The sequence below is a fragment of the Cyphomyrmex costatus genome, unplaced genomic scaffold (genome assembly GCF_001594065.2).
Source record: "Cyphomyrmex costatus isolate MS0001 unplaced genomic scaffold, Ccosl1.0 scaffold296, whole genome shotgun sequence".
Lineage (NCBI taxonomy): Eukaryota > Metazoa > Arthropoda > Insecta > Hymenoptera > Formicidae > Cyphomyrmex > Cyphomyrmex costatus.
The window spans coordinates 669,931-694,316 of record NW_017277082.1 but is presented as its reverse complement, the minus strand read 5'-3'; the positions used below and the strand labels follow the sequence as shown (position 1 = coordinate 694,316).

The following is a 24,386-nucleotide window of genomic DNA, read 5'->3' as shown; positions in this document are numbered from 1 at the left end:
TCCTCAATTCCCATCTACGTAATGGTAACAGTACAATGCCACAATAAATGTAATATGAAGATAAACGATCTACCCGACATGAGTCCACTATGTAGGATGAACATCCGCAAATGTTCGCACGTTTTACTGTAATGTGAAACATCGTTCCCCGACGCAATAAAAATCATTTCGGGAGTAAGAAGTTAATATCGCATCATGTGCTCATGTGCACCGGAATATGCAGATGCTGCACATCGGGTGGGAATAGCGGGCATAACCTTGGTCGGCTACGTCGACGGCGGAGGGTCTAGCGGGAGCGATTTCCTGCGGAACCGGTTATATACGTGTCATTCGTTGCATGATTAATCGTTTAATTAGCGGCAGTGTTATGGCAGCACGGTTTCAGTCAGCCCCCAACCCCACCCTGGGTTGCAGGACGCAGCCACCGTGTCACCAACGAGGCGTCCCCCTTTACCGCCGCTACCACTGCTCCCGGAGCCGGTTGGTTGGCTGGGTTGGTTCTCGAACTGACTATTAATCGTACCGCGACGGCTATAGTCGCTTCCGGGCCGGAAGTTTCGCCCGCGTGAACATAGGCAGCGAACTTTCCAGAGAGAGAGAGAGAGAGAGAGAGAGAGAGAGACAGGAAACGCCTCGCGCCGAGGAAGCCGATGAGCGGAGGACGGGATTTATAGTCACTCTGGAGAGTAGTATTAGGTACCTCTCCTTTTTCCGCAACAATGTGGAGGAGACCGTTATCGATAATATACTTTGCTTTCGTTCCCGTTCCCTATACGACAAAAACTATACTTTCTAATAATACAACTGATTTCAATTGTGGTTTTAAAACTTCTTAATTGTGATATCTGTAAAAGCGTAAATTACAATTAAATCCGATAATGATTTTTGCTTCTCTTTAAGAATACCGTTATAAAAACGTCACATCTAGATATATCTATAATATCTCGAAAATCAACTTCAATTAAGCTCTAATATGCCATTTAGAAAATTAAAATCAAATATCACAATGTTTAATTATGCTATCCAATCTCAAGTAGAATAGCAGATTACGATAATGTCATTTTGACAATAAAATGAATGCTAATTTGTCATATCAATAGAGATTAAATATTTTGATCCTTATTGTTTTTATATCAATGCTGTTGAATAATGTGTGAAAGTTGAGAATTAATTGAAGTATGAAATTTCATATCAAATAAAACTTTACTCAATTGTAATATGCATGGCATTTGAAATGAATAATTTAGGAGATTAGGCCACTAACTTTTTTATACAATGTGATTATTTACGCAAACTTGAGAATATTAGCACTTCGATACAATTGATTGCGAAATGATAATAAAAAAGAGATTTGAAACTACAATAATCACAGTGGAGAATGAAAAAAATGCGAGAAAAACGGGAGAGAGAACCAGGATATTTAGCGGCTGTAAAAATGCGTGGAAACGTTCGGGCTGCCGCATAAAAGTTTAATCTACTTAACGTTTTACCTTAACTGTCGAATCACGTGAGTGTTGGACGGCGTAATTTTTGCGCGAGAGTTCGTGATAATAATCGCGGGCACAATTACGCTTCCAGCTATAACACATACCAACCATATAAAAATGCTGGGACATTGGTCATACATTCAGACAATTCATCGAAAGCAGTTAATAAAAATGAGCCTTTTGTATATACTTTCCGATCGACGATTTTTTACTCGTTATTTAATAGCGAGTTTATGCGTTCAATTTTTTTCCGGTAATACATATACAACAATACTTAACGTTTTTACATATACAATAGTACATATACAATATATACAATATTACATATATATAAAATAAGTTTTCGAAACGATATATTGTCGAATTTTCTCATCCACAGAATACTCAGACAATACCATGCTAATCTTCTTTAAATAAATGAATATCAAAGATTTGGGAATTTTATCTATTTGGAAAATGCCTTATTTAATGAAATTAACATTATAAAATATAATCGAAAATTATCACGATTCTGCCATTTAACTCCAAATTTTGCGATGTCACACCCGAATTGATATACGAGAGAACAGCGTAATTCATGCACGCATCCCCTGCCGTATGGCAAGCCAAATCGCCATTTTTGTTCCCATCCTCCATATCGACTAATCGCCGACGTTTTAATTAATATGCTACAAATGTGCCCCGCACGCGAACATTTCTATTTGACATATTGATTTTTGATTGGCAAAGGGTGGCACGAATCAACCCTTGCAGAGGGTGAACTCGGTGATGCCAAATTTTTGTTGCGGATTACGATCGTGTTCAAAGGCTCGCGTCCCGCAGCTGCCGCGGAATTTTGTAATTAATATCGTTTTTCTATGGTGTAATAACGATGGCGTAGGAAACGATGCGGAAATGACCATTTCTCATTTTAATACATGAAACGTTCGAATTCTATTAATGTCCGAATGCCAAAACCAAATTCTTTGACAAATTTCCGATAAATGCTTCTTTGTTGAATACATAATTTATTTCAAAGTGCAATTTTTATATAATCTCTATATTCATAAAAAACAATCTTAATAGAATGACTATAATTTTAATTTATGGTGTTTATAAATTTCTAAGCAGTTGTACAATATAAAAATGTACAAAACCTTAATTAAAGCTTATAAAATTTCGAAAATTTATAGATAAATGGATTAAATTATAATTTAAGATAAAAAAATTGTATCTATTATTAATGTGACGTATCGTATCTGGAAAGATATCAAGAGTGTTCAAAAAAAGATAGTATGTGTCGTTTCTTTATATAAAAGAAGATTAAAAATTTTTAGTTCAATAAACATTATGGAAAGTTTACAAATAAATTATTACTAACAAAATTATTGCATGTAAAATAAAGTTAAAACATTTTTATCACTAATCCACAAATTAAAAAATATCTTTGCATTAGAAAAATAATTACGTAAAAAATTATCTAACAAATAAGTTAAAATAACGAAAATACTTTCATAATTGAATATAACAGTATATAGTTTCGAAATATAACAAAAGATTAGGGTGAATTAAGATTAGCTTCATTAATAATTCAATAACAGTAAATAGCCTCGCCTATAAAAAGATTTTAAACAATCACGAGTAAAATATTAAATGTATTAAATCAGATACAAAGTTTTTAAAATTCTTAAATTCGATTCGTTAAACATACATTAAGAATAAATATACGTTTTAATAATACGTTGCAAATTTTTAATACTGAAAAGCGTTTATTATATTATAACCAAATATTTGAGATAAAATTTATTAAAGATAAAACATGCAACATATGAGAATATTTCATGTCGACGTTGCAGAATGTTAAAAAACCAACCTCATGGGGTTGTTTGGTGGTAGCTTCGCGGTTTGGCCAACCGGAAATTCAATCGACTTTAAAATTTGTCTACGAGAGAAAGCAAGCGGGCAAAAGGAGGAAAGTTGGACGGGGGAGATATGGATGGCGGGAAAAGAGCGGAAACTTTTCCGAGGGTGACGATCGATGCACCCCATAGAGAGGGGTGGAAGATGGCGGGCGAGAGTGCGGCTTCGAAAATGTACGGACCATTTCTCCGGCACAAGCCTGTCGTGTCCGACAACAATAATGAGGATGCAGCACAATGGCGATCGCGATCGTCACGGCTATTGTGCGCGCTTTTCCACGTCCACGAAATCATCCCATTTTGTACTTCGCTCAATTTCCTAGTACTTTCTGTATTTAGAAGAGGTAAATTCGTCGACACTTTATTTAACGTTGCTAATATCGATGAGACATCGCATGTATCAATAAAACATCATCTTGAGATAAATTTAAAAAAGTGACGCTAATATAATGATCATTGCAGTAGAAATGGAAATAGGACAAGTTATTTTAAAAGCTTATTCAATACTTTGACACTATGTAGTTAAAATAAGTATTATTCATAATATTATCAATTATTAATATAATTAATATGTATATTTTATATAATAAGTATACTTTATACAGTAGATTCTTTCTCTCTCTTTATTCTGACCCTTTTCCAATTATATTTCTTCCATTAAATTTATTCTTCCTAAAATTCAGTTTTACTGTATTCGGAATGTACAAAGTGGGATTAAAATGGTTTTAAATTGTCTTTGAGTGCTCGGATTATTCACTATTATTTGAAATAATCGGTCATTCGTTTCACGCAAAAGTGTCATTGCGCATCACGCTATCAACCGCGATCTAATCTCACAGGCGCGTATCGATATTGTCACGAAATTCCCAGGAGTGAGATATATGAACGAGGCGAACTTTTATCGCTCGACCGGCAGGATTCCCCCGGAGAAAGCAAAGGCTACGACAAAAACAGAACGTGGATCCCGAAGGAAAATGACTGCGGTTGATGGTAGGTAAAAAAAAGAGATGCAAAAGCAAATAGTATAAAGCGGAATTTATTCCATTACTTTTACTACTATTTATATATCTTTCTTCGAACATTATAGGTACATATGTGCATTATTATTATTATATGTATAAAGTAAATAATTAATATAACAAAAGTAAAATTTATAAAAGAAATTAAATTATATTGGAAAACAAGAGGAAGATAAAAAAGAGAAAACTGCGATATATATATCAACAAAATAAAATTTAATTATTGAAAATATATTATAATATCAGCAAATTATATATGTATATATATATATATAATTATATGCAATAAGTAGTTATATAATATATATTTTATTAATATACGCAGAATATTTACTTAAAAATTAATAATTACGAAGCACAACATATGAGAGAGAGAGAGAGAGAGAGAGAGAGAGAGAGAGAGCGCATTCAATTAATTTTTTCAAATAAACTTCGTTTTAACGAAATTTTTATCAAGTATACCAAAAAATATAAAATTACATTTTTAATGTCAATCCTATGTATGTACTTTTTTGAGGAATTTGTAATTGGAAATATGTGGAACATCACATATGTACATTTAAATGGCCTTCGCGCAAGTCGCGTCTGATTAAACCTTTCAAATTTAAAATAAAAAAAAGTCGTATTTACTGATGGTATAAAAAAAACGAGCGTATCCTATACGTATCGCTTTGCTCTTCTCTCGTGAACCAATAAGCGCATCCATGCGAGTTGCCTGCAATTTATGTCGAGCCGTACGAGCCGAACTAATTTCAGTAACAACCGCGGCGGGTCAGATCGGATGTAACGCTGGTCTCCCGCGGGAGTCCCCGTCGCTGTGTCCTGGCACGCATAACCGGAAACGGTACGTTTCCAATGCGCTACGGTCATCTCCCTTTTTTCCACCCTCGTCCTCCCTTGACGTCCATCGCTTTTTTAAACTCTTGCGCCCGCAGTCAGTCGAACAGGGACACGGCGGCGAACATCGTCCAATTTTCCACGTTTCATTGTATTTTATCGGCAGCAGCGGATATCTTTAATCCGGTTGCTGCGCGAATTTTTATCATTTCACGAAAAATATTTGGCTTTAGAAGCATAGCGTATATGAAACTATAAAGGGAAATTATGAAGATAAAGTAATTTTGCGTTCATGGTCAGTAAAGATCATTTAATTTCACATTAACATTATACTATTAAATTCATAATGTCAAATTATACTCAATTTAGTTATTTTTAATCATTTCTGTAGGTCGCCATTGCTCCTACACAATACGTCGTTAATTGAACTAAAACAATGGAGTTAAATAATTTAATTGAAGAAAATGTATTAAATTTAATTCACAAATTTCGTTTATTATTTACTAAAATATGGACTCTAAAAGTATAATCACAAAAATGGATTGATTTATATTTTGACATATGTAAAAGTTAATAATAATATATTATTTAACTCAAGGAATTGGGTTATCATTGCGCCTTTGATATCTAACAATATATACTACTAATATTAATTCGCATGTTTGTAGCAGAATTGAAAATCAAGTTTTCGAAGTTTAAGATAAAAGATCGAAAAGTTTTAATATAATAAAAAACTTTATTACACATAAAAACATTTTTATTAGTCAAGGCGTTCCCAAAAATCTCCAAAAGATTTTATGATAAGATATACACCCTATTTATGTGACCTACGATACATCAATCATCCACTTTTGTCTGAAATCGACCGATCGAACGAGAAATATTTTCGGGAACGAAACGATGTCAAAGCGACGATATTGAAGCTCTGTTTTCGATAGCGTCAACTGCTAGTGGATCCATCCAGGGATTTTTCCATCTGAGTAAAAAATACTTTTTATTACCATGGCGCAGCCGCGATGAACTTTCAGCGTTTAATTTCGAAGAGTCAGGGCGCGTTTCAAGCGAATCCACGCTTTTATTACGAGTGTGCCAATCGCGCGTAATCGCGCTCGCACAATCGTTGCCCGATTGGTTCGTTAGATGTGTATTTATGTAAAATCGCTTATCATAATTTACGACATCGCACGTTAATATTCATCCCCGGCGCTACCCGTAATTCGCAGTTTTCAACCGGGATTTATATTCAATTATATCGCGCGGCTCTTTCCCTAAAACCGCTTGATCAGAGTACGATTATACATTGAATGGCGAACGATTAAAGATATAATTTGTGGAAAAAATCATATACAAGTTACGTATACACACATAAATCTCTCTTTTAATATTAGAAATATTCTACATCAAAAAAATGAGAAACCAAATTTTGACTAATAGTATAATATAACGTATATATACTTTATATAAAATTTATTAATATTTAACTTTACAATATTATATCGTTGATATGCAGCTAGCAAATGATGCATAGAAAAAATTAAAATATGTAATTTTATTATGTGAGAAGATATTGGATTACAAAAATTCCATATCTTTTCAAGATTAAATTTGATATGTAGCTAATGTGTGCATATTTTCTCTTACACATTAATAATTAGGTTACGTAATTTTTGTTAATAAAGGTGTCTAGAATATAACATTCCTTCGTCAAAAAAATATCAAGTGCGTAAAAATCTTATGTTATACTAACTTTTATTAATACACATGTTTAGACGACACAGCATCCGTATCGTTAATGTCTTTTTTTTCTTATTAGAAATACTTGACTAAATAATAATATATTTCTTTTTATAAAAAAACATTTTGACATCTAGAGGATGTCAAGTTTTGTGCGTTGTTGATTCCTGTTCCTGCATACTTTTTGACTAGGAGACGAGAACATTTCGGAAACTCATTTTAGAACACGGAAGACCTATCGTGCAGAGTGTAACTTTTATACAGTTAAACAATGTTATATTTACTTTTAATTAATAATTCTTATTTACATGGCAAAAATTTCATGAACTATTAAAAAAATGAAACGTTTTGCGTTGAAAATATTATTATATAAATTATATTTTAAAGAATACAATAAAATTCAAATAAAAATTAAAAACATTTTTTCTAATTAGTTGTAACGCAACATTAATAACAAAATATATTGTTCAAAATATGTAAATGTAATAAATGTTCAATTTTTACTCATTTATAGGTAAAAAAATGTTATTTTTGGATTACTCAGTAACTAAACTTTTTAGACAGTCGCTACTTGAACTATTTTTTCTTTTGGAATTTAATATATGTCAGCTTTAAGATATTGAAATATACTTTTCCTTTAAACATTTTTCTTCAAAGTTTTGTATTTTTCTTATTTTGTCAACTATAATTTATTATAACATTTATACAATTTTCTATAAATATTACATATATAACTTCGTAAACATTTTCTAATAAATGTCAAAGTAAAAATCATTTGATAATTTTTATATAGATACTTGTGTAAAAGTAAAAATTAGTACTAGACACGGAAGATCCATCATATGTAGTAAAGGTATCACAAACCATTGTGTGTATTAAAAATAATTATAAGAACGGTTCATTTTCTCGGATGTAAAATTTATGTATTAATAATACTGTATTATTCGAAATTCTATCTACAATTAAAATAAGAAGAACAGAATAATATATTGTATAAATGATAACTAAAACAAATTGTAGAACATATTCAAAATTAAGTCCCAAATTGTTTCTTGTAATATACATTTCATAGAAAAAGAAAATGCATATTCGTTATGTAATTCTAATTAAAACGTATTTAAAAAAATGTTTTAAGTTTTAAAACTTTATTTTAAAATCTTTTTAATACATGTTTTCTAATTAATTAGTATTACATAAGAAAAATGCATTTTCTCTATAAAATACATATTCAAGACGATTTGATACTTAATTCTGAATATGTTCTACAATTAATGTAGTCTAAAATTTTTTAGCAAAATCAGAACAAATAAGTTATTCTTTTCGAACGTGCGTCATAAAATGAAACTACAATGTACAGCTGAGCAGCATTATCTTTAGCCGCGCATGCATTTATAAGAGAATAAATAAAGAGCAATGGTATCGGGGTGCCCCTTGGAAAGTGCATACTGCTTGAGATTTAATTACAACGCTCCGGAGACTGCGCCGGGCAAAAAGAGTTTGTAAGAACTCATGAATATACGAGGGCTTTTACGACGACGTTAATAGAAAGGTTCCTGCTGGTCTGCAAAAACGCAGCTTAGCTGCGCCCTATTCGCTCGCAGTTTAGCAGCCCCCGGGCCTTTCGAAGTATCGAACGGCTAAGTTCAATCGGGAGCGCGATATTAATATGCGCAAAGCGCCCTTTGGCGAGCCCTCCTCATACTTGACCTCGAAACGAATAATTCCATTCGCCAAGCACGGGGAAACTATCGTACCAGGGGCAGTTAGACTTTGCTATAGAATATTACCGCAATCCACGTGTGTGCATGTGTGCATGATAATACGACAGTGAACTAATTCTATTAATTAATTAATGTGCATAGAGCGTTACTGAATTTGCTTCACATCCGTTATTTTATCTCTAATATTTATCAACTCAGATATTGATATTCGATAGAACGTACAATTTTTTAAATCACATATGAGAATTAATAATATTGAAGTGATTAAGTATATAACACCGTGGAGAGAATAGCAAACAAGATTTTTTCATTAATTTCCCAATAAAAATTGTCAGAATTTTTATTCCTTTCAGTAGCTACTTTGCAAAAATTCAAAGTTTTTTTATTAAAATTTTTTATATTCAAGCTATAATGACGTTACAGAACGTTACGTACCCAGTATTCGCAACAAAATTGTACTATAAAATTTTAATCAATCAAACGGTTCTATTTAATTATATTTTTTTCTCTTCTCTTGAAAATCCATTGCACTCCTCTTTACGCCCTCCTCACGGTTGACACTCGAAATATCGCGGACGGGACACTCGTGGAGAGAGGGGTAGAGGCCGAGAATTAATAGGCGGTGGCACAAATTGAACGAGGGAGAAGGGGGGAGGGCTTCCAACGCCGCGGAACGACTACGTGATTACGGGTTAATCAGAATTAATTAAGTACCGTGGCATGCGCGTCACTACTTCGTTACTGTGACGTGTCAAGTGCCACCCCCCGCCCCTCCTGTTGTACACGGGTTCGGTCCCCACCGGCGTTACCGACGGACCGAGTACACAGGTGTATACGTGCGTGTCTGTGTGATCCTAATGAATGATATGCGCCCGCATACGCCCGCATATTGTAAGCCCTCCGGGATTTAAGCGCGGCGAATCTCCGACAGAGAACAAGGGGTTAAATCAGACGCGAGATGCAACCGAGAATGTTAAGCGAATGATACCCGCGTCTCGTCTTAACAATCTGAAACCTCCATGTACATATATAATGGGACGTGAGACTTGGTTTAACTACGGCAGTCAATTTCTTAAGAAACCAAAAATATCATTTAATCATGATTTTATTTTTATATTATAATATTAGCATTTCAAATTAAGTTATTTTGTACTGACACGAAATATAACTTGTACTAAAAGTTTGATAATGTTTACAGGTAAGTGTTTTAAACCAATAAATACTGAAAAAATTCAATTGCATGGAGGAGAGAGAGAGAGAGAGAGAGAAGATTAATTTGTATTATATATATAATATCCCTGTGACAAAGATCAGCCTTCATAAAAAAAATTTAGAAAATATGAAGAATTAGAAGGATGTTATTATCAACTGGCTGCAATTATAATAAAGCTCGTACTTCGGATAAAGTACTTCGTTCAATTATCCGCAGTGTGATGTTTGCATGAAAACAGGTTGTTCCAAGTGTTGCATTAAGAAGCCACGAATTTGCGGCGGCAAACTTTCTTGCGTGTATCGGCGCGAATAAATGTTACCGCAACAAGATAAACTCGAAGGTTTACGCGAGAGTTCTCTCTCTCTCTCGCTCACTCTTTTTCTCTTTCATTCTCTCTTTCTTTCTCTCGCAGATTCACTCCATGAGATGCGGCTGCCGTCACCGCAAAAGTTCACTTGATATTCGCCAACTCAAAAGTATGCCGGGACGAGTGCACGGAAATGTCGCAAATGCAAGAATATCCTCGCGAAACGGGGAAATTCCTGCGGAGCGACGAAGTTACACGAGGGAGATGACAGCGCTAAATGCATCGCGGTGCATTCTCGCAGGATGATGATCGGCCCTAGCACTTCGGGGTGAACTTTCGGAACAAGCTTCTTACATCTCTGTACTGCCTGTTATCAGCACGTAGACTAATAATACGTAGTACACAGCTATCTAATCCTGTGTAAAGTTCTCATGCAGCCGATTCACCTCGAAACTGGTACGCGAGCAGTGTTAATCACTGTTAGCGCTGCAATCGTAAGCGTCTGTGCAAAAGTATATGTTAACGAAAAGAGAAAGTAAAGTAAAAGAAAATTTTATCTCATGTTCACAAATACAGCAAAGACACTTTTGTAATTTATATGCCTAGTGCATATAGATATCGCATTTAGGGATCACGTTTTAACGCTACAGTGCTGCAGTGCAGCGTAACGAAAGCATCACGTATCGCTTGGTTTTCATAATATCCCTTTATCTTCCGTGAGAGTGCAATACGATGTCAACATAGTTTTGCAAAAGCACCAAACTGTCGTTGGCATTCAACGCATTAATCCTTTATGACCTAAACTTCTTTAAGTACGAGCACAGCTGTACGGATGCGCGAGGCGCAAGTTGTTCGTGTGATTCCCTCGTTTGTGTACAAGCGGGAAATCCTGCTGCTTAATAAGTCTATGAGACTGTGCTGTAATAAACTAGGACAAAGCGGTTTCTCGCTAAAGTGATGTTAGACGATATGTTTAACAATCAAAATAGTAAATATTTCCAGTGTAATAAGTCCCGTCACAGCAACGAATTAAAACGTTTCCATACAATGTTCTGTGTGTACATTCTTCATCGCTTCGTCGTCTTTTCATGCAGCTCATTTTTTCCCAACAATCCCCATGACTAAAACATCCATGCCCAGCGACTGGTAATTCGGATCGGAAAAGAGAGACTGGGATTTGAAGCTAAAGCCCTTAGAGGCTTTGATTTCTCTAGCACTCGTAACTACGTTGCGCGCGGGAGTCCTTCGCCCATTTTCCCTTCCTTCGGATCACGAGTACGAGTGCAATAAAAGCGCGAGCGAGCGGAAAGTACCTGATCGACGTTGAATAGACGGAAGGAAAGAAGAGAGACGGAGGGAGAAGCGGGAAGCGGAGGGTCTTGAAGAGAAACGTAATTCTGAGCGGCTCGCTGGCCGTAGGCCAACTTGAACACGTACAAGGTAGCGACACGATGATGCCCTACACCTAACAATGCCGTCGAAAGGCGTCTAATTAAATAAGACGCCGCGAGACACACGCGGGTATGTCACGACACTAACAAGCCTCTGGAAAATACACCCCGGCGCGGTAGTATCGTCATCATCGTCATTGTCGTCGTCATAGTGATTGTTGCCGAGTCGTTAGAAGAGGAAGTTGGAGTATCATCCTCGAGGAAGCAGCCAGCAACCTTGTTTAATTGTAGTGCTTCCTGTACACGTCATCCAGAATATTTTTAAAAGGAAAAAGAAATCCGATAAATTAGGCGGGTAAAAATTCCGGATCTATCAATTTTTCATTTTCTTGTATTTTTAAAATATTAAGAATGATATAATATTTGTCACAAATTTGTAAACATTAAGGAAGTACTGTTTATAGATGTATAAAATGGAAAGTAAAATTATTGTTATACTTGTTAATAAAAATTAAGTTATCGCATAAACAGTGGACAATCAGCGCATTCCGCCTTTAATAACATCAACAGTCGAGGGACGTTGACGACGGACGCGTCGAGGGAGCAATGCAATCCTCCAGAGGGTGGTTCGCTGTGCACGACGCGATATTCTTATACCCTCTGCTCGCGTCCGTAAGTATCGCGCAATTTACTTCGTCATCACGTGTCGTGACACACGCGATCACGCCATTGGCGTGTCCGCCGGAAGTAAAATCACGGCCACGCGGAAAATTTACTCGCGAATACGACATTTTCCATTGTTCGCCGTCACATATCCTCTTATTTTCCGTGATATTATCTGGTACAGCTACATTTTATCGAAGCAAGTAAGAATAACTGTTGACACTTTGTGTACAGTCAACGTATAGTTTATACATTTTATAGTACATTGTGTAACATGTATGGTAAGTTGTTTATTGTGCGATGCGGGCGCGAGCAAAGCGAGTGCGCTCCCCCGTGCCGCACAATAAACAACTAAGCATATGAGTTACACATAGAATTTTTCATTACAAGTGCTCGTCGTAATGTGCCCTATACAGCAACGTTTTTGCGCAAAAGAGTGGGATTAGAAAAATAACTTAACGGCTTGAGGTACCTATTGTTTATTTACCGTACGCAAAAGCGTTAAGGTGTAGGGCACATTACGTGCACGTGGATATAAGGAAAAAAATATAGATGTGGATTTAATATCACGCAGTGTTTAAATAAATCTCACCATGTTGATGTTCATATCAACACAGTGAGAATTATATAAACACCGCATGATATTAAATCCACATTTAACTTTTTACAGTGTAAACATTTATCTGTCAAAAATAGATCTTAAAGTTTTAGTTTCTTCAAGATGTTTATTTGCAACTTTTCTGCTTTTGAAGCTTAATATCTCGAAGTAAAAAACTGCTACAGTCGTATCACTGTTAGCAGCGCTTGTCTACGTGAATTAGATGAAAATTGTTGCTGTTAACGATACACTTAGTGTAATTAACGAGTCTCCTTTTAGAAAGAAATTCTTGAAACTCACGGTGTGCACAAGCATGATAGACTTCTATCCAATCTCCTAATAGATATGTCAGATTTTTCAGAAAGAATTGAATACGAATTTTAAAAAGACGCTCGTTTTTTTTTTTTAATAACAGTGGCCATGAAGCTTGCTTGGACTGCTGAAGAAGCGAGAATATTACGAGCATTTCGCGGCATCTAATTCCGCAGAGTGACGACTAAGCCTGCTATATGCAGCGGCAAAGCCGAAACTCGATACCAAGCAACGTTGTCGGAAGAAAACGGTCACGAAGGAACGCTTTGTCTCTTAGATTATTTAAAAGATGGTACGTTAAGATCGACAGTACCTTGCGCGGAAAACTGCTCCTGATAAAAATTTGAACGAATTTCAATTGCAATACCAATTTATCTCTTCACTTTGTGTAAATATTTTATATTATGCAACGCGAGAATCAGTACACTGATATTTATTTTTACTTAATTTGCGGGCTTGCAGAAATTGCCAACGTATTGTATCGTATAATTTAATGCCAAATATAATTTTCTGCTCCTGTAAATTTCCAATTAAAACTATAAATCAAACATGTGAAATAAACATTTAAGCAACGTTTAGTGCTGAAGATAATAATGCAATTTAAATTGATTAAAAAGAAATTAAAAGTAACTATGGAAAAACACATTAATAGATAATTACGTTTAAGTAAAAATTCCTTTCTAGGTAAACAAATAGTAATAATTAAAAACAAACGATGACAAAATTAACTATATCCTTTTTTCTTTCCATGTCTGTTTTTTTGATTTATAGTCTTTTAACGTTGAACAAAATATTCACCAGCTATATCACCGCAAGCGACATCAATTCATTCGTCTGCATTAACAGCATTTCCTTTGAACGTCGACGATAATAAAGCAGCGATAAAGTAATCCGAATAAATTCCTCGCGGTGCGCCGGGGATGAAAGACGACGTCGGTAACAGAGGGAATCAAAGCTCCCTAAGGGGCCGTGAAACGAAACTGTCCCTCGCGGCGAGGAATTCCTTCGCGCCCCGTTGAAATTCCGTGCATCTGGTAAATACGCGGAAGGCGCCACGTTGGAATTCAATCATTATGCGGGCTAGCCCGTCGCTCGACGGTCCGCGCACGCCGCTTTACTTCCCACCCTCGTTCACCGCATTGTTGGTCAGCTTGTGACACACAAGTTCCGAACTAGTAGAATATTCCTACGAGCCTTCCGCGAGCCGGTGACAACTGTCTTGGGGCTTCCCGCGGTATTCGCCTTACACTGGCGGACAAAATGCTAGAGGTGGAACGTCTTGTTGTAGCTGACAATGAAAGACCAGCACATTGACGTTCACTGCAAAGTTAGAATACAGAGCATAGTAGAACGAGTTGTACAAGAAATCACAAGATTAAAGTACTAAAAGGTAGTAGAAAACATTGTACAAGAATCACGTAGGGGAAATATACCCTTTTTAAAGGTACTCGAGGAACATTGATGCACTTCTCGAACATTTCGACGTATGCCACGCAATGCATCATTCATGGCAGGAACGTCAGGATTATAGATTGGTCTATAAATCAAGTGGAAAGAAAGCGCGTGATTCTACTTCATGTTTGAAATGAAATTTCCGCAGGTTCGTGTCCACGCGAAAACTTAACGTACGAATTATAATCAAATTTCAAGTACATAAGCTGTTATGATTGAGTTACTTTCGGATTCTAATAATAACAACGTTATGTATTATGTTAATGAATGTTTACGTGACTTTAAGCTGATTTCTATTTTTTAGGATATCATAATGTAAAGAGACGAGTAATTTAAATTATGAATGAATTACGATAACTATAACTTTTGATATACTTATTTTAGAATATCTACGCTACAATTATATAAATTTATGCCCGTTTTCATCAATGATAGTTTAATTTTAATACTGATTCAACTAACTCTCTCTCTTTCCATCTTTTTTAATTCTGAAAATTAAAACAGATAAAGAGTAATCTGAGAAATTTAATTTAATCTACATTAATAGAAACGAGCATTATTCTGTCATAATACAACTACAACAGTTGATTTCTCTCTTTTGTGCTGTGCTGACATTTTGTAAATCTTTTCAATATGTTAATAAGGACAATGATTACGACTATAAAAAAAGTTTTTTTAATCCGATAATCATCGGAATTCCTCCAAACATTTCATTTCCATCTCGGTCAATTTTCTCTTTTCTGACCCGCCAGACGAGGTATTTTCAAACGCCGACCAAACTCGTGAGTGGAAAGCATCGCGAAAATTATAGACATATAGATCGCGTTATAGCTGTGTGGTAGCATGGAAAATTTACTTTTACGAGGCGATAAATAAACCGCCAACTTCGTTTGTAAACTTCGAAGTACCATCGAGAAAGAACGTTTTCGGCGTTCGTCGTGGTGTAGATCACACATTATCCATGGAGCATGACATTTATGTTCTTGAAGGACGGAAAACGGACGACTTTGAAACTTGAATCTGACCAAGCTAAACTTCGTTAATTTTGATTCGCATGATTTTACAGCCGTACATGAATGTCGAACAAACGATAACTTTATTTTTATCCAAAAGTAAATTATTTTCGAGTTATTGAAAAATTAGAATAAGTTAAATATTTTTTATGATTTTCAGTTATAAGTAAGTGTGCGCTTGAAAAGATGCTATTCTAGAGCCAGAGATAAATTAAGTTACATGTGTCTCTAGTATACATATGTATAATATATTGAACATCTGTCTGCCTGTTTGTGCCTCTCTCTCTCTCTCTTTCATAGGAATATTATCTTTCGTGTTATTTAAAGATAATAACGATTGTCTTGAATATATATTATCTTCTTAGCTGTTATGAATATTTTAGACTTAATTAACGTGATATCGCAACCGCGTATTTAGTTAAAAAAAAAAAAACCATGTCTGTTTAAATACGTACATTTGAATAGATTAATCAAAATGAAAATCACACAATTGGAATACGCAAGATTGACGAGTAACAGTAACGACGATATCGGCCTCCAGGGGTGTCAGGCTATCCCCCTAAGAAGCAGTCGATATCATGCTATCGAAGCTCCGACGTGTACAAGGGTAAATCATGGCACCCTCTACCTCTATTGGGGCTGATGGGGTGACGAGAGAGCGTGATGGCAAGCACTAGTGAGCAGCCTGTCTCCGTCATCGTCGTCGCCGACGACGTCGTCGGTAGTATTAGTAGTGGTTAACGGGGATAAGGGAGGAAATGGAGGGTGTTGCCGAGTCCCGACATGCCTCGCTTCGATTAATCAATGGGAATGGCATTTCGGAGAGGTGCTAGGCGGAGGTGACGGCGGAGGTGGCGGTCTGCCCTTCGAGGATGCCAACAGAAGTGACTACCGTCACGCGGATTGAAGGCCAGAGAGGGGGCAGGAGAGAGGAAAGAGAAGAGATGACGACAGGGTGGACACTTTTGATGAATAGTGCCCACGAACGGAGCTAGTAGGCTTCCGGTTTGCTCTCTCTCTCTTTCTCTCTCCCTCTCTCTTCTTTACTCTATCTCGGTCTCTTCCTTCTTACTATTCACAGTCAAGTGGTGAAACCACCGAGACATGGAGAGGCTAAGAAGCCATGACGTGAATTATCATCCCGTTCCTCTCGCGCGTCGACAAACAGGCCAAACAGTGAAATCGGCTTGACAAGAGGCGTCGACAGAAAATTATAATGCCTCGTGAGGTATCGTTTATACCGATATTGATGTTAAATGTCAATCAACGCATAACAGTTCAGTTCGTGAAAATTCTTAAAAACCGACCAAAGGATTGATAATTGAATTTTATTTATCATTTTGATTAAACTTTATTGATTACCTTTAATTTTCACGTGATTGACGTCTTTAGATAAAAGTTCAGTTTATTTTATTTTAATGGAATGAGGAATGGTAATTGTTAAATCTTTGTCGCGCGACGTCTAATGAGCACTGCTGCTCGTACAGTCGTCATTAAAAGTCAATTTTGAATCCGTTTAATCTTTTAAGGTTTAACTTTTCTTAAAAATGTGTGGAATGTACCTATATCGTAATTATTTTTGCAAATTGCCGTTTTAAAATATTTAAAATGGCGTATTCAGGAAATAAAATGTCATATATTTTTAATGAAATTGTTTATTATGATTTAGGAAGAAAAACTATTTAAAAGATGAACACGATCAGACATGAAATGCTATGTAAAAATAAAAAATGTGACATTTTACAATATATTATTAATAATTTTATAATTCATTGAGAACAAAACGTATATTCATAAAAGCTATTTAGAAATGTTCTCCTCGCATCTACAAGTGAAAAGCAGACTTTCAAAAGTTTTGTCCAAAATTTATAATTTTCAGAAAAAAAGTTTAAAAATTATTTATGCGAAATAATATACATATAATAAACAATTTCTTCTAAAACAGGTCCTGTTGAATTGTATAGCTTAATATTTATAAAAAATACAACTCTTTTTAAACACTAGGATATACATATATGTACCACTAAACTATAAAAGGTTAATGAAGTAGATGGAATTATCTTTCAATTGTCTATTACGATTGCAATTCATATTACCGTTTACTTGTCGTTTACATTATTGCTTCACGTCATCGTAAAATCGCCGATGTGTCGGTTCTTTACCCGTCCTATACTCTATCGCGCAGTGAGAATGATTCTAATTCGTCGTTAATTAATCGTCGGACGTCGTCCAAAAGTACGTAAGAAAGGAGAAGGGTACTTCGCTATGAGAGAGTTCGCTGAAAGCCGGCCTCCATTCGTCACTGTCTGGGACAGAAGTAGACGGTAGGAGAATCGATCCCCCGCGTGTCATCCTTCTCTCCCTTTGTCGTTCCTGTCTTAGCAAGACCGAAGACGAGAAACTCCCACGCATCATCGACACGCATTTTGTTCCATCACATTTCTCCCACATACATATTGTAAACGTATTTTATGATAATAGTGCTCCTCTCCGTCACTGCTACCGCAGCTGATTCGATATTGATTTCTCCATACCAGAAATATATTTTTATATATCTATTTTTGGCCCTTTTTTCTACATTTAATATTAGTAAAATTATTAGAAGTATTGAATTTTTGAATCTGATTATTTAGAAAAGCAAATCTATGTTTCCATATGTTTTATCTTTATTCAACTTAAGGATCAAATAAGAATTACATTATTTTTCAAATCAGAATTATATTATTGACCTATTATCATTAATTGCGCTTACATGTTCAATAAAATTAACTTTTGTGCAACATATCTCTTATTTCAAAAAAGATTAATTATATTAAACTTTAAACTCTTGCTTTATTAACCTTCCATCCGTAATATTTTAAACTTTAAAAGCACAGTAAATTTTTTTATTGTAAATTCTAGTAGATAAATTCAAATCTGTAAAAAAGTAAAGTATAATCTGATTTTTATTATAGCAATAACTTGTTAAAGCTTTCACAAGTATGGAAGAATTTTTTTCACATTTTTACAGTCTAAAATAATATATAAATCTGCACTAAAATTTGAAGGCTCAGGTTGCGGAGAAGAGTGAAAACATATTGATGAGATGGAGAAGGTTAAGTTCAGTTATTTCTTCAACTTAAAAAAAATGTTAATTTAATTTATGATACACCAATATTAAATAAAAATTGACACACATATACAAAATATAATATAAATATAAATAACATTGAAAAGCTCAATTAAATTGACATTTGAACTGTGATTTTTTAACAATTAACAATAAACTCGCTTCCTGTGCTCACTTCGAAGAGAAGGTCTTGCTTACTTTTATTGCAGACAACTATTTATTTCATTCATTTCTCGAATTTCCTCTCTTTCTTCATAAATACGTGCACTCGTGAGAGCAGAACATGAGAAAGAGGCGCGACTCTAAGTCCATTTTCTGCTGAATACAATTCGCGGTTACGAATTATGTGTCGGCTAACCGAGAGGCGCGGCGCGGTGGGCTGATGGAACGAGTGGATAGAAGGAAGAAGAGATTGGAGACGAGAAGGAGAAGGAGACAGAGAGAGAGAGAGAGAGAGAGAGAGAGAGAGAGAGAGAGAAAGGAAAGAGGGGGTGAGAGCGAGCGCACGTGAGAGAGCAGACGGAGAGCGCTATCGCGAGTTTTCCTACTAGTTTTCCAGGAGTTACCCGAGCGGGAGGAAGAGGCGGAGTGTTAATTACCAGCCGGTTCTGGGCACGGGAATGGGTAGCACTCCGCAAGCCGCCACCGTGCGACGCGGCGGGGTGCACGACTGGCGGTTGGATAGGAGAGGGAACGGGGGCGGTCGGGTGCGAGATAACGTTTTCAATTACCTGCAGGATGTGACGTAGTTATGAGTTAGCTACCCGGAGAGAGCGGAGCTTCACCTAGCTCGCCGACCTATCCAACTGCTTCCAGAAGATGATGAGCCAAGATGGCCGGGACGGCGGGGCGGCGGGTGGTCTGCGGTAGAAGCACTGGGGGGTGAGAACGCCAGGAGGATGGGCGCGATGGGAACGGATGCAGGTATCTAATACTTGTACAGCGCGTGTCTCCACGAGATAAACTAAACCCGATTAGAGTCCCCTGGTTGCATCATAGCTGTGCGCGCTTGTGTCGCGGACGATTATGGATCGCGTTTTTCATCCTTCGCCTTTGCGAAAGCGTCCCTCCCCGTAGGGAGGAACTCGTTCCGTTCCTCATCAAGCACTCGCCGAGAAGAAAAGGGCTGAAGGGTTCCAGAATGGCGGGAAAAGAGAGGTTTGGCAGAGCGAGACCTGAGGAAAAGTCGGAAGAAAAATGAGAGGGAAGGGAGCGAGAACCGATCCAATTAGCGGACGACTTTAATGCACGAAGGGCAGATGAGTGGGCCTGCAGCTTCTAATAATCCCTTGGGACTCTTATCCCTCGGTGTTCATGCTTCATCCGTTTCAAACGAGGCGAATACCTTTTTCAAATGTTTTTGCTATGAAAATTTACGGATATCGAGAGTCATTTTTCAAATGGTATGTCTTTGCGTTGATTAGTGACTTCAGACGCTTTGCGGATTATATCTGTCTTGGTATATCTGTCTTGTCGCGCGTGTCATATGAATGAAAAAGTAATAATCGCAGTAATTGCAATCGAAATTCTTGTTACCAAACGTAATCCGACAACTCGACGACTGAATATTTTTGCAATTAACGTAACTAATGTGAATACATATTTAATCCTTTTAATACGCTTCCATGAATTACTTTTTACTCAGACATCCTTTTAATACATTTTCGTCTTTCTACCTCCTGCAGTTATTATTTGTACTTTCTACCACGGCTAAACTCACAGCTGCTGAGCAAACAGCGGCTTAGTGGGCGCGAAAAATATACTTTTTCCTAATGTGCGCACCACATTGCTAGCTTCTGCCACTGACGTCATATTTATCTCCTTAACTGCGTGATTATGGCGTAAAAACTGGTCGGGGGAAGAACCGCGCGGCTCTACTCTGCTCCCGCGCTCGTATAATATATTATAATGCATGCGATGGGAAGTTGAAGTTATTTATAAGACCGTGAACCAAAATGACGTACAACGACAACGCCGTAAATCTTATTAATGTATTCGTCCAACGAATGTATTAAAGAATCGTTAAGTATTATTTTATACGCGTAACGACCACCGAATTAAACTCAACTTGAATACGAACTCAGACTGTCGTGCTGTTTTTTGTATTTCTCTCACACAAGGTGAAAAATCATTACAAATATACTGCATTGTTTTCGTGCTTTAGACTATGTATATGATCTTTATAACGAGCCAAGGGTTTATCGCGCATTCGATAATATTTGCGTGATATCTAGCAACAACATTTAATTATACTAACTTTTGTACTCAAATAGCGCATTATAAGCATTCTATGAATGTTCTATAAATATTTATTAAGGATATTCGTATATTCTATAAATGTACACTATCAAATATTAATGTTCTGTTATAATAATAAATATTAATAACAATAATAATAGATATTTAATAGTATATTATAATAATATAGCACAACTAATAAGTACAACTAATAAACGTTCTATAAACATGCACGGAATATTTTCTATAATATTCTATAAAATACTTTTAGACGCATTTTTATACATATCTCCTCTCTTTCGGTCTGATCTTGTACGCATTGTAAGATTAGTACACCGTGTACGCGTAACTCTCGTTAACTCTACACATATTTTAAAGAATGCTATTTGGATATATATTGTTAAAAAAAATAGTGTTCTCTAAAAGAATAGATTGTCAAAAATCTAACAGTTGCCATCCATTCAAGAAAGTTGAATAAATTCTATTATTAATGCAAAGTAGAAACGACATTAATTATTTTGCGAAATTTTGCAACCCGCATTCCGTTACGAAGACCTTACGAAAATTCAGATACAGTGCAACGGACTGTGAGCAAAACTCCGCGAAACGCGCTGCTGTTCGCGTTTCGTGAACTCTTCGCATCACCTTAATCAGGGAAAAAGCGAGCCCTGGGTCGTGGGGGAGGCTGATGTACGAGGGTGCTCTTTTCCGTTTTCCGGCCGTGCGAGTTTCGAGTTACCAGCGAGAGCCAGCGGAAAACTTTCCTCCGCCCTCTCCTCTGACAGGACTTTGGTGCTCGCGGGCACTTGCAATTTATAACCCACCTAACTGAATCCAACATCACGCGCTGCGTTCTCAATTTTGCTGTTCGTGTCCGGCGCTTTTGACCCTCCGATACACAGTTGCAAAAGAAAGATCAAAATAATAGTGCACGTAATATAAATGACTTTCTCATCACACCTTTATTATAAATAAGTATCATTGTGTCTATCCTATTAAAAAAAAAAAAAACATGTTCTTGATATTTGTAGTTAAGAATTATTCAATATCCTAAATATCGACATATAAATAATCATTAATTATGTATCAAGGATGTTTTTTTCAATCAGGATAGACGCAATGATACTTATTCATAATAGAAGATATTAATAACAAATTGAGTTATTTGCATTATACTAAATGAGAGTACGTACAAAAAACTGCTATACATAAAATTAGCAAAGTTAAATGTAAAAGAATATAAATATTTTAAACAATTAAATATTCAATAATATTATATCATCTAATAGAATATACTATATGTATTATTTCAGTGAAAATTTATTATATTATGTTATTTAGATGCCTCATATAAAGCAGCCTTTAATGTGTACAGTGTAGTGCGAGTGATCGAATTTATCATAAGAAAATCCTAAAGTCGTCTATTTAATTGACAAAAGTATCTTTTCTTTCAGTGTATTAAATCCTCAAAACATTTACTTCTAAAAGAGTTATATCAATATGCAGTGTAGTATCCAGCATGTGGTAATGTAAATTGTACATATGTATATATCGGTATTAATTGTATGTGAGTCACGTTTTGTCTGTAAAGCAGCAATCCCGGTAAAGTTCGGTCTTTAGTTTAGAATCCCTTTAATAATGGTCTGAAAATTACCAATCATCGTATACATTGAGTAATAATAAAAATTATATTGGAATATAACAATTGACATACATTTATATGAATAAATATGATACTGATGATATTGCTGAAAATTTTTTTAGTATAAAAAAAACTTAGTATAATTTTTATTTTCTATATTTGTTACAACTTATATTATATAGTTATAAAATATCTATCTTTTTTAGATAATTATATTCGTTTTAAACATAATAACACTGCACGATTATTCGTATCTAAATAGCTGACCATTTGAGTAATGTAAATCTGAATAATGTTTCGAATCTACAGTAATCACAGTTTTGTTAAATGCTCTAGAGTACAAATTACTCTACCAACACGGAGAACCTCGATTTAATTCGCCTTTTGTCACCGTCGCATTTCGCTGACTACATCCTGCTGTGACGCGCGTAAATGCGCTTCCATCGGTCTGTTGGACGTGCATTAAAGTCGGAGAAACGGATTCCGCAAAGAAGTTTTACGCACGTGGTTGATGTTTCGCTACGTTAAAGGGTCCGGATTTGTGGGAAGGAAAGGATGAGCCGCGAAGGAGAACTCGCGAGCTCCGCATTTGCATAGCCAAGGCAATTGGAATTGCAAAATCGCAAATTGGACTTGTCTGCGGCTAACCACCGTCACTCTTCCATGCTCTCGCGACAGCACCGTGCTCGCATCAAACTTTTCGAATTAAGTCGCGATAGCATAATCGCTGCCGCGATCGTATATTGCCTTCATCCCGTAACGCTAATCGTTCCTTGATACTTTAAGTCTGCAAAAACTATGAGATTCACAAAGTAAAGAAAAGAGAAAACGAATTATACATTTTTTTTTATATCAGTTAAAATTATTGAAAAAGGAGTAAAATATACTCTTCTCTCTAATTTTCTATATGAAAACTGTGTATAGCCGGATACGCCGACGGCGTCGTCAACACTTCTGTTAGGATTTATTGGAATTATTGGAACTTTCTAGCGGAAGATGGGGCTTACCTCTCGGAGAAACGGAAGTGTGCGCTCCGCAAGGCGAACGAAGTTACGTATCGACTTCGAACAAAAACTCGTTTGATATACAAATAGCATCAGCCTTCTTTCGTCGACCCGTCTTTGTTCAAAGAGATTGCACTGATTTTGCATCGCGTGGATTGTCTCAAAGAGAATCTATAAATGAATCAAGCCGTACTATCGTGACAAACAAATGTGTGGTAACAAGATTCTACAGCTATAGATGATTAATTATATAAATCTTTTTCACATACACATTATTTTATAAACCCTCTTTTTCATCATTTAAGTTCTCCAAATTTAACAATTCGAAAATTATTTAAAAATGTTTTAATAGAAATAATATTTAAAATTTAATATTGTTAAACCGCTTTTAAACTTGTGTACTAATATTTTATAACACAAAAATAAATCTGTCAAACGGAAATTACAGATGTTTTGTTTGTACACAATATCAATTAAAAATATTAGTTGAAAATCAAATAAAGAAAATGAATATCAGTACAAATATCAAAATTTATCAAAAAATTTTGAAAAACGTATAATTAAAGGAGCGTTGGCAGTCAGCATGGTAAACAATGCGCAGTTCTGGCAATTAAAAACATTTTAATAATTATACGATATATGTAATTAAATTAAAATCGCAAGGGTTAACTAACTGATAAAATTTGATTGTAAATAAGCGCTGAAATCGACTGCAAAAAAAATAACAAATAATTTGATTAAAAATGAC

The 24,386-nt window shown here is 35.7% G+C and overlaps 1 protein-coding gene across 2 annotated transcripts in view; it reads right to left on the bottom strand.

Moving 5' to 3' along the window:
• The window catches only part of Rbp6 (RNA-binding protein 6), a 652,248-nt gene that overhangs the window by 143,910 nt on the left and 483,952 nt on the right, over positions 1–24,386 (bottom strand). The window lies entirely within an intron of this gene.